The sequence below is a fragment of the Pagrus major genome, chromosome 20, assembly GCF_040436345.1.
Source record: "Pagrus major chromosome 20, Pma_NU_1.0".
In the NCBI taxonomy this organism is placed as follows: Eukaryota; Metazoa; Chordata; class Actinopteri; order Spariformes; family Sparidae; genus Pagrus; species Pagrus major.
In genome coordinates this window covers 2299511-2311013 of record NC_133234.1, presented here as the reverse complement: position 1 = coordinate 2311013, position 11503 = coordinate 2299511, and the positions used below count along the sequence as shown (strand labels likewise).

Sequence of the window (11503 nt, the reverse complement as noted above, 5' to 3'; positions counted from 1 at the left end):
TGTTAAGTCTTGTTTCTATTCTGAAGCGGCGAAACCTCTGACGCCATTCTAGCCATTGTTCCCGATCTGAAAAGTCAGTTTTCAGGAGGTGGTTGATTGATTTTATGATTTAAAATAATAAAAGAGGCGGGAATATCTTTCACTAACTTTATTAGCTAAAACATTTGCACAACACCATGACTATTTTTATATTCTGATATTTCAGACTGACTGGACTTCTTACGCCAGGTGTGGATCACACTCTGCATTACAATAAAGTAGTACCATTACATTACACCCACTAGTTACACCTTTTAAATTAGCTACTTGTGTTGTGTAACATATTTCCATCAGTTGGTTAACTAATTGTAGCAGTATGAAGTTGTGTGGTGGATTTTAGCTGGGTGGCTCTTCCCAGCCAATGGCTGTGAGGGAGCACCTTATAAAAGGCAGGCAGAAGGCACCTGGTTGTCCTCTTGCCTGACGGATCCTGGGTCACGTCACTTCCTGACGCCCTCCACTTCCGCATTCATTTGGTGGCAGGTAGGCTGGCGGCGGCGACTGCAGTCTTTTATCATGCTGTCCATTCAGTCGCTCATTCTGGTTATGTTATTTCAGAGGCTCGCTTGGGGGTTGCTGCTGGCTGCACGCTGCCAACCGCTAGCTGCAGGCTGCTCGCTGTTTGCTGCGCACCGCTCGCTGTGTGCTGCTCGCTGTCCACTGTTGGTCGCCCACAGGTAGCCGAGCTTCCGCTCCGCGCCGTGCCGATCGGGATTGCCTGACCGGTATGTAGCAGTGACTTTAGCTTCCTCCTCCAGCCACTAGTAAGTTGCTAATATTTGTTATTTTATTGTAGGGTAAAAGATACCTGTGTAGCAGCAACCGCTAACCCGTCTGCAGGGAAATCACTGCTGCTTTGCTTTGCTGTGGCTTGACTGTTTCTTCGCATTGCTGCTGCTTGGCTTCGCCGTGCTCCGTCTCCTTGTTATTACGGCGCTGCCCACTGCTCGCCTACAGACTATTTGTAAGATATTCCAGCGCTGTCTGCCTGGCTCCCGGCTGCTCACTACAGCTGGCTAGGCGCTAGCCCGGCTCCTTTGTCCAGGTCGTGTTGCGGTTTATTGTCGGGCCTGCCGCATCTTAGTGTGTGTGTGTGTGTGTGTGTGTGTGTGTGTGTGTGTGTGTGTGTGTTATTTCATTTTCTGTATGATTAGTGCTCTTTATGGCATTTGTTTCTTTTGTAATTATTGTTTCCACTGCAACCTGTAATTGTGACTCTTATGTTGGCTTTACGTTTATTTTGGTTGCAGGTAAATTTCATTTGTGCTAATATAGATTATGTTAATTTTATTTGATTTGCTATTGTGTTCTTAGAGATCTTGTATAGTTAATTTCTTGATTTCTTATGTGCGTTTGGTGATGAGTTGTATCTAACTTTCTTTCATTTCTCCCTTGCTGTCCCCCCCCCCTTCAGGTGCTGAGTCTAGGGTGGCGGATTGGTGTCCTGGTGGCGGTGTCCCTCCTTGTGTTAGCACCTTTGTTTGGGTTGATTTTGTTTCACTTTCATTTACTTCACGTGTGGTGTTCCTGGGATCTCCCTTTGTTTTGGACCCATTTGCCCAGTAAGTCTCAGCCCTGAGGGGCTCCCCTTTTTGCCCCAGTGAGTGACTTTTTAACATTGGAGTTTTAAAAAAAAATGTTGAATTACAATTAATAAATACTTGTTTTGTAACCAGAAATGCTGTCTGTCTCAATTGCAAAACGGACCTGAGTGCCTTTTCTGGTTTAAAACCAGTCCTTTAAAAAAGGGGTCCCTGGGTGAAACCCCCAGGGTGGCGTTGTTTGGCGTGAAAATTCATTCTTAATCAAAGTGCTGCCCAAAGCACAACCCTCTCACTCGCCACAATCTGGCGTTGTCGGCAGGATTTGCAATTTGAGAGCAGAGACGCATGTTCTGGTTTTCTTTTATTTTTTTTCTTTTCTCTTTTCCCTCCTTTGAATGGGAAAACCTGTGGCAGTGTTACTATTAAGTGTCAGTGTCTGACCCGTGTTTTTTTCTTTCCGAAGCAAAGCAGCAGTTGGTTTCTTGTATCTGATCCTGGTCCTGTGAGGAGCCTACCCGCCTTCCCTTTCCCCTGGTCTCCTCTTCACGGTAGGAAAGCCTTAGCTGGTACAGTTTTAGTAATGGAGGCAGAGCTGCAGGAGCTGAGGGACGTAGTCGCTCAGCTAAGAGCGGATAATGAGAGGCTGAGACAGGAACAGGTTGCGGCCGTGCCTGGCCCTAGTACAGCGCCCTCAATTTCTCTTACACCCACTGCTTCTTCTACTGCCAGTGCTCCTTTAACGGAGCGACTGATTTTTGTGCCCCGAGACAGAAAATGTCCCACATTTAGGGGAAAGTCAGGGATAGGGTTAACTGAGTGGCTGGAGGAGGTGCAAGCCTGTATGAGAGCACGCCACCTGTCTGCATCCGATCAGGCTTTCTTCTTATTTGACCATCTAGAGGGGGAGGCACGTGAGGAGATTAAGTATCGCCCCAGTGGAGAGCGTGCAGATCCAGCTAAAATCATAGAGGTGTTACAGGAGCTATATGGCTGTGCAGAGTCCTATGTAGCTTTACAAGAGGCCTTTTTCTCTCGACGGCAGCAGGAGGGAGAGACTCTGTTAGAGTTTTCACTTGTGTTGATGGGTCTCATGACATCTGTGAGGCAGCGTGCACCCAGTGGCATACCCAATGCAGAGGTTCTGTTGCGTGACCAGTTTGTGGAGCATGTGCTGGATGGGGCCCTTCGTCGTGAACTGAAGCAGTTCGTGCGCCGGCAGCCTACAGCTACATTACTGGAGGTTAGGAGTGAGGCGATCAGGTGGGAACGAGAGGGCTTACCCGGGGGTGTTAGGGGTCGTAGTCATTCTGTCCCTTCTATCTTCGGTGCTCAGTGTGTGGTTCAGGGTAGTAGCCAGGGAGGTGTGGGTTCTCCACCGGCCTCCGAGCTGCGTGAGTTGAGGGAAATGCTAAAGTTACAGCAAGAGCAGTTGAATCAACTGACTCAGAGCATTTCCCGTCTGCAGGGCCCTCAGCAGCATAGCCGAGTAGCTTCTCGTGGTCCCATAATTTGTAGGCGATGCCAGCAACCAGGTCATATCGCTAGGGAGTGTGATGGGGCCCGTGTCCCTTTCCGCCCTCAGCCTCCTTTGCCGGTCTCTCGGCCAAGCAGGCCGTTTCACCCTGCCCAGGTGCCGGAAAACTAGTGCCCGCCGAGCTGCAGAGTCACAGTTCGGGCGGGGCAGTTACAGGCTCAGAGTGTGTAGGTGACGTGGAAGTGTCCAAGCTCATGTCATCTTGTCCCCATTTAGGTGTGAGCATGGGGGGGAATGCTGTTTCTTGCCTGGTAGATACAGGGTCTATGGTGTCAACCATCACAGAGTCTCTTTTTCGCCAGCACTTTGAGCCATGGGGCCAAGAACGGCTCAAATCTTGTCACTGGCTGCAGCTCAGAGCAGCCAATGGACTGGCTATCCCCTACATTGGCTACCTAGAGCTAGACGTGGAGCTTTGTGGTAAGAGGTTGCCGGGCTGTGGGATTTTGGTGGTCAAGGACCCTCCTGGTGGTCTGTCTTCGCAGGTTCCTGGCGTCCTAGGGATGAATGTTATTCGCAAGTGCTACAGGGAGTTGTTTGGGCATCATGGCCTGGCTTTGTTCGATCTGCCGGTGGTGTCTGAGGCCCCCAAACCTGTCATGCAGGCCCTGCAAAAGTGCCATCCAGTCAGTGTTAAGCCTGATCAGAGTGCAGGGAAGGTCAAGGTTCGTGGAAAAAGGGCTTGTCGTATCCCAGGTGGTGTGATGAAAATTGTTGTGACCACCTGCTCGGAGCAGTACTCCGGCAGCACTGTATTGTTTGAGCCATTAGACTCTGGCCTGCCAGCTGGACTGCTTGCTGCTTCTGCCCTGGTGCCAGTGGTACGGGGCACAGCCTACATTCCCATTGTGAATGTAGGCTCTTCAGATGTGTTGCTTTATCCCCATGCTGTTGTCGGGACCTTAGACGAGGTACGGGTCGTAAGCTTACCTGCTGGTGTTACTGAGGTGCCACCCATGGTGGCTACAGTGGCTTCTCAGTCTGTTTCCCCGCCAGAGCAGGATCCGATAGCAGCCATGGAGTTGGGTCATTTGCCTGTGGAAGCACAGGATAAAGTGAGGGCTCTTCTTGGTCAGTACAGTTCCATCTTTTCAGCCCATGACGGGGACCTCGGTTGTACTGACCTGATTTCCCATGAGATCCCTCTCTTAGATGACGTCCCGGTGAAGCAACGCTATCGGCGCATTTCTCCATCGGAATATGAGGTCGTTAAAGACCATATCAACCAGCTGCTCAGTGCTCAGGTCATTAGAGAGAGCAGCAGTCCCTATGCCTCTCCAATTGTTTTGGTTAAAAAGAAGGATGGCACTCTTCGTATGTGTGTTGACTATAGGCTCCTTAATAGGAAGACCAGGAAGGATGCTTTTCCGTTACCCCGTATAGATGAGTCTTTGGATGCCTTGACCGGGGCTCGTTAGTTTTCCACCATGGACCTGGCCAGTGGATATAATCAGGTCCCTGTGGCAGAGTGTGATCGTCCCAAGACCGCCTTCTGTACCCCTTTTGGTCTTTTTGAGTGGAACCGCATGCCCTTTGGGCTTTGCAACGCTCCCAGCACCTTCCAGAGGTTGATGCAGCGGATTTTTGGTGACCAGCAGTGCCAATCCCTGCTGCTCTATCTTGATGACATCGTGGTTTTCTCCTCTACCATTGAGCAACATCTGGAGAGGTTGGGTGTGGTGCTGGGGCGTTTGCAGTGTGAAGGGCTAAAGGTGAAACTCAGTAAGTGTGCCTTCTTCCAGCATGAAGTCCGTTATTTGGGCCATGTCATTTCGGACAAAGGTGTTTCCACTGACCCCAGTAAGATCGAGGCTGTCTCCAGCTGGCCACCCCCTGCCACTCCATCTGAGCTGCGCTCTTTCCTTGGCTTTGCCAGCTACTACCGCCGCTTTGTAGAGGGTTTTGCAAAGCTGGCTGCACCCCTGCATAAGCTGGTGGCAGAACTGACAGGTCCCAAATCCAAGCGGGCCGCTCAGATAGTCTCTGGTCGCTGGACAGAGGAGTGTCATAGTAGCTTTGAGGCATTGAAAGCTAGGCTGACCTCGGCACCTGTGCTGGCTTATGCTGACTTCACGCTCCCATTCATTTTGGAAGTGGATGCCAGCTATGGAGGTCTTGGGGCTGTGTTATCACAGGAGCAGGGTGGTAAGGTAAGGCCCATAGCCTATGCGAGCCGTGGTTTGAGGCCCACTGAGCGCAATATGCAAAACTATAGCTCCATGAAGTTGGAGTTTTTAGCGCTCAAGTGGGCAATGACCGAAAAGTTCCGGGAGTATCTGCTGGGCCACAAATGTGTCGTCTACACCGACAACAACCCCTTGAGTCACCTGTCGTCCGCTAGGCTTGGGGCCACCGAGCAACGTTGGGCAGCCCAACTAGCGTCCTTTGATTTCGAACTCAAGTACCGCTCGGGCCGAAGCAATAAGAACGCGGATGCTCTCTCTCGCCAGCATCCCACTGAGCCACAGGACATGCAGACCATGGTCCGTGGCACACTGCTCCCTAAGCCTTTGCAGCAAGTCCTGCAGGTGGAAAAGGTGGGTGCAACACAAGCAGTGGTTGCAGCCTTGCCCCATCATCCTCCATCTGACATTGTCACGCTCCAGCACACCGACCCAGTGATCCAGGAAGTTCTGGTTTTCTGGAGGCGTAAACACCCTCCCAATAAAGAGGAGCGTAAGAACATGTCTCACTCAGCCTTGGTGTTGCTTCGGCAGTGGGATCGGTTGGTGGAGCAAAATAGTGTTTTGTATCGCCAGGTTTTCCGGCCAGATGGGGCGGAGGTTGTGTTGCAGTTGTTGTTACCTGCTGCTTTAAAAGCAGATGTGCTGACTGAAGTTCACCAGGGGCATGGCCATCAGGGGGTCGAGAGGACCTTAGAGCTCCTACGGCAGCGGTGTTACTGGCCAGGTATGTCGGCTGAGGTGGCACAGTGGTGCCAGGCATGTGAGAGGTGCCAGGTTGCCAAGGAGAGTCAACCGACTGCTCGGACCTTCATGGGGCATTTGTTGGCTTCTCGGCCTAACGAGATCCTTGCCATTGATTTCACCCTTTTGGAGCCCAGCCGTAATGGCATGGAAGACGTCCTTGTCATGACTGACGTCTTTAGTAAGTACACGTTGGCTGTTCCTACCCGGGATCAACGTGCCACCACTGTAGCTCGAGCCTTGGTTGTTGAGTGGTTCTCAAAATTCGGTGTCCCAGCCCGGATACATTCAGACCAGGGACGGAGCTTTGAGAGCTCCCTCATTCAGCAGCTTTGTGTTTTGTATGGCATAGAGAAGTCTCGTACCACTCCATACCATCCGTCAGGGAATGGGCAATGTGAGCGGTTCAACAGAACGCTTCACAACCTGTTGCGTACATTGCCGGTGTCACGAAAGCACGACTGGAGTTCCTGTCTGCCTCAAGTCTTGTATGCCTATAACACCACCCCACATCAAGCCACCGGTGAGTCTCCCTTTTTGTTGATGTTTGGCCAAGAGCCTAGACTCCCAGTCGATTTTCTGTTAGGCCACGTCCAAGATCCTGTTGGTGGCAGTGTCCACGAGTGGCTCCAGGAGCATCAAACTCGCCTGCAGATGGCTTTCGAGGGAGCTCGGGACAGGTTGAAGGCTGCTGCAGAACGCCGTAAGCAGAACAATGACCAATATGTCCGTGATGTTCCCTTAAAGGAGGGCCAGTTGGTGTGGTTGCGAGATTTTAGTGTACGGGGGCGTCATAAGATCCAGGACCAGTGGGCCTCAGTTGTGTATCGTGTCTTGAGGGCACCAAAGGAAGGGGGGCCAGTCTACACCATTGCCCCTAGGGATGATCCAACCAGAGCCAGGCAAGTCCATCGTACCCTGCTGAAGGCTGTGGTGGGGGTCGACCCTCCAGGTAGTAACACTATCTCTTCTCCTCCTGCTGAGCAGCCTCAGTCGGAGGATGAGCTGTCATGGGATGGCGATTTGTTCCTGAGGCCAGAACAGCCTCTGGCTACTCCCCACCAAGCCGTGGCTGTGGCTCAAACCACACCCCGGTTGCTGCTTCCACAGTCCGACCCAGCTCCCTCTGTGCCACCTTTATCAGTAAATCCTGCTCCCGTGGGGATTGGGCCACCTCTCCCCGTTGTTGAGGAAGTGGCTGCACGACGGACAACTAGGTCTACTGCAGGTCAACATTCCAATGCCCATCGTCTCCCACGGTCCGCAGGCGGGATGGCACAAAGAGTTGTAAATCTTCCTGGCTCAGTGTCTAACGGGGTAGCCGCTTTATTTAGGCCTTGGAGTTAATTGTTTCTTGGTTTGTTGCTGGTTAGTTCATCGTCGGGGCGACGACTCAATTGGTGGGGGGAGATTGTAGCAGTATGAAGTTGTGTGGTGGATTTTAGCTGGGTGGCTCTTCCCAGCCAATGGCTGTGAGGGAGCACCTTATAAAAGGCAGGCAGAAGGCACCTGGTTGTCCTCTTGCCTGACGGATCCTGGGTCACGTCACTTCCTGACGCCCTCCACTTCCGCATTCATTTGGTGGCAGGTAGGCTGGCGGCGGCGACTGCAGTCTTTTATCATGCTGTCCATTCAGTCGCTCATTCTGGTTATGTTATTTCAGAGGCTCGCTTGGGGGTTGCTGCTGGCTGCACGCTGCCAACCGCTAGCTGCAGGCTGCTCGCTGTTTGCTGCGCACCGCTCGCTGTGTGCTGCTCGCTGTCCACTGTTGGTCGCCCACAGGTAGCCGAGCTTCCGCTCCGCGCCGTGCCGATCGGGATTGCCTGACCGGTATGTAGCAGTGACTTTAGCTTCCTCCTCCAGCCACTAGTAAGTTGCTAATATTTGTTATTTTATTGTAGGGTAAAAGATACCTGTGTAGCAGCAACCGCTAACCCGTCTGCAGGGAAATCACTGCTGCTTTGCTTTGCTGTGGCTTGACTGTTTCTTCGCATTGCTGCTGCTTGGCTTCGCCGTGCTCCGTCTCCTTGTTATTACGGCGCTGCCCACTGCTCGCCTACAGACTATTTGTAAGATATTCCAGCGCTGTCTGCCTGGCTCCCGGCTGCTCACTACAGCTGGCTAGGCGCTAGCCCGGCTCCTTTGTCCAGGTCGTGTTGCGGTTTATTGTCGGGCCTGCCGCATCTTAGTGTGTGTGTGTGTGTGTGTGTGTGTGTGTGTGTGTGTGTGTGTGTGTTATTTCATTTTCTGTATGATTAGTGCTCTTTATGGCATTTGTTTCTTTTGTAATTATTGTTTCCACTGCAACCTGTAATTGTGACTCTTATGTTGGCTTTACGTTTATTTTGGTTGCAGGTAAATTTCATTTGTGCTAATATAGATTATGTTAATTTTATTTGATTTGCTATTGTGTTCTTAGAGATCTTGTATAGTTAATTTCTTGATTTCTTATGTGCGTTTGGTGATGAGTTGTATCTAACTTTCTTTCATTTCTCCCTTGCTGTCCCCCCCCCCTTCAGGTGCTGAGTCTAGGGTGGCGGATTGGTGTCCTGGTGGCGGTGTCCCTCCTTGTGTTAGCACCTTTGTTTGGGTTGATTTTGTTTCACTTTCATTTACTTCACGTGTGGTGTTCCTGGGATCTCCCTTTGTTTTGGACCCATTTGCCCAGTAAGTCTCAGCCCTGAGGGGCTCCCCTTTTTGCCCCAGTGAGTGACTTTTTAACATTGGAGTTTTAAAAAAAAATGTTGAATTACAATTAATAAATACTTGTTTTGTAACCAGAAATGCTGTCTGTCTCAATTGCAAAACGGACCTGAGTGCCTTTTCTGGTTTAAAACCAGTCCTTTAAAAAAGGGGTCCCTGGGTGAAACCCCCAGGGTGGCGTTGTTTGGCGTGAAAATTCATTCTTAATCAAAGTGCTGCCCAAAGCACAACCCTCTCACTCGCCACATAATGAAACCAGATACAAACCAGTAGTGAAGCCCAATTTTAATAAGCTCAGACATATGTACAAGCGTTACCATGTCACAGGATTTTAACAAGCAATAGAGACCATACAGTAGCTGTCCGATATTCCCAATATCTCCAGCTCAGAAATATAAACAAGCTGATATGAATGTGTTTTCCTGCTTGTTATCTGGAATATGGTCTAAATCAGACTTATTCAACTATATACATAATATTTACAATATGAACACTGTAGTAATATTTACAATATGAACAGTGTAATTATAAACAGTGTGGGCAGTGTATTTTTATTTACAAATAATAAATATGGGTATTAAAAATTGTCCAGTTAGTGGAAACCAAAATGTATATGGGATATGTGTATGAGTTTTTATGGCATAGTGCACATGTGAGGTCTACTGCGAGCAGTGCTGGTTGTACAGTCTAACAGCAGCAGGAAGGAAGGACCTGCGACACCTCTCCTTCACACACTTGGGGTGTATCAGTCTATCACTGAAGGAGCTGCCCAGTGCGGTGATAGTGACCTGCAGGGGGTGGGACTCCTTCACCAGCAGCAATGACAGCTTATCCATCATCCTGCTCTCTCCCACCACCTGCACTGGGTCAAGAGGGCATCCCAGGATGGAGCTGGCCTTCTTGATAAGTTTGTCAAGTCTCCTCCTACCTGCTGCCAAGATGCTGCTGCTCCAGCAGACTACACCATAGAAAATGGCTGATGCCACCACAGAGTCATAGAAAGTTGTCCCCACTGTCCTTCAATGTTCTTACTGCAGATTTGCTCTTTAACAGTGATGTGCCCAGAGTTACACCATCTGTCATTAACAAACACAGCCAACCCTCCTCCTTTCCTCTTACCGCTCTCCACCGTCCTGTCCGCCCGCAGCAGTTGAAAACCGTCCACATTAGCGTCCGTGTCCGGGGTCAGCGGCGTTAGCCACGTCTCCGTGAACACCATAATGCTGCTCTCACGGTACTCCCTCTGATGCCAGGTCAGCGCCGTTAGCTCGTCCATCTTGTTGGGGAGAGATCTCACATTCCCCATGATGACAGGAGGATGGGTCTGTAGCGTCTCCTCCTGCTATGGCGAGCAGCTCCGGCACGGCACCCGCGCCTCCTCCACTTCAGCTCGTGCGGGACATCGAGCGGCAGCACTACGGCACTACTGAGGGCCAACAGCGCATCCCTACTGTAAACAATAGAGCTGTGTACAGGTTCCCCGGACATGGCGGAAAACAGCAAAAAAAGCAGTAATATGACCAGAGCGATAAAAGCGACTCTGGTCTCCATACTGCCTGGAGAAAGAACTCCAAAAAGAAGTAAATTAAAACAGTTCAAAAGTACAAAAAGTAATATAAAAAGAAGAAAAAGCTCAAAGGTGAGCGAAAGCTGCTGTAACAGGCTGCCACTCAGACGGTCTATCTTGCAATCCCAATTTGTATACTGAAGAACGACACCTGCCAAGCAATAACTTCCTCCTCTGTTGGGTCCAGCAGGAACGCCTAAAAGCCGTTTCACACCAGTGCGATACGAAAATGCGGCACGGATTTGCGGAATATCCGTGCGGCAATTTTCCGCATGTAAAGCATGCACACTGAGTCCGATGCGAAATGTTCGCATTCTTGTGTTCTAATTTCGCACCAAACGAAAAAAAAGTTGCGGTTCATTATCTGTATATTGGAGGCGGGGAGGATATAAGGAGTGCTCAAGCTCCTCAGCACCCACAGAGCTGGCTAATAACAATAGCAATAATGATAATAGTAAATTAATCATTACAGCAGGACATCTACATTTTGTTTTTAGCATTTTTGCTATCCTGGCTAGCTAGTTTCACTGCAAGTATAACATTATGTTCAGCTTCAGCACTTACCATCATCACCGTAGCCAAGCTTCTGAGCAATCGAAAGCCAAATGTTGTCTTTCACCTCCGTGTTGAGATAATCATCCATACTCTTGTCAAATAAAATAGGGTGCTGGGACACCAGAATGATTAATCTTTCGCTCATCAGCTAAAATCGTTTGCTTTGTATGATGAGGCGGGAAGTGACATCATACAAAGCAAACGATTTCATTGGTCAAGCGTGTAGTTTCGCAGACGGAATTCTGTGACAAAGTGGTTCCGGATTTTTTTTTGCCGCACGAAAGTCCCATGTGCAAGCTCACATTATAACCCATGAAATCATTTTTTATAAATTTCCATGCGAATAATCCACACAGAAATTCGCACTTGCTGTGAAATGGCTTTAAGCTTCACATGGTCACTCAGATGATCTGTAAAACATGACAGATTCAGGGTTACTTGTCAGACAAATACATAGCAATAATACAGTTAGTACATCTACTAAAGGCTGCAACAGTTCATTGACGTGCAAAGTAATCCTAACATATCAGGTGGCAAACCTGCACTTCTGCTGTGAGGCTGAAGAATCCAGCAGTGTGTCTGTGGTGTGTCACTCTCAGACAACATGCCTTGCTGCTGATAACTGTAGTGATGT

At 49.7% G+C, this 11503-nt stretch overlaps 1 long non-coding RNA gene across 1 annotated transcript; it reads left to right on the top strand.

Moving 5' to 3' along the window:
* Nucleotides 1–1521: 1521 nt before the first annotated feature.
* LOC141015117 (uncharacterized) lies at nucleotides 1522–8624 on the top strand. Its single transcript, XR_012180541.1, has 3 exons — nucleotides 1522–1601; nucleotides 2047–2131; nucleotides 8564–8624. It is a non-coding gene; the product is annotated as an uncharacterized lncRNA (long non-coding RNA).
* Nucleotides 8625–11503: the final 2879 nt, after the last annotated feature.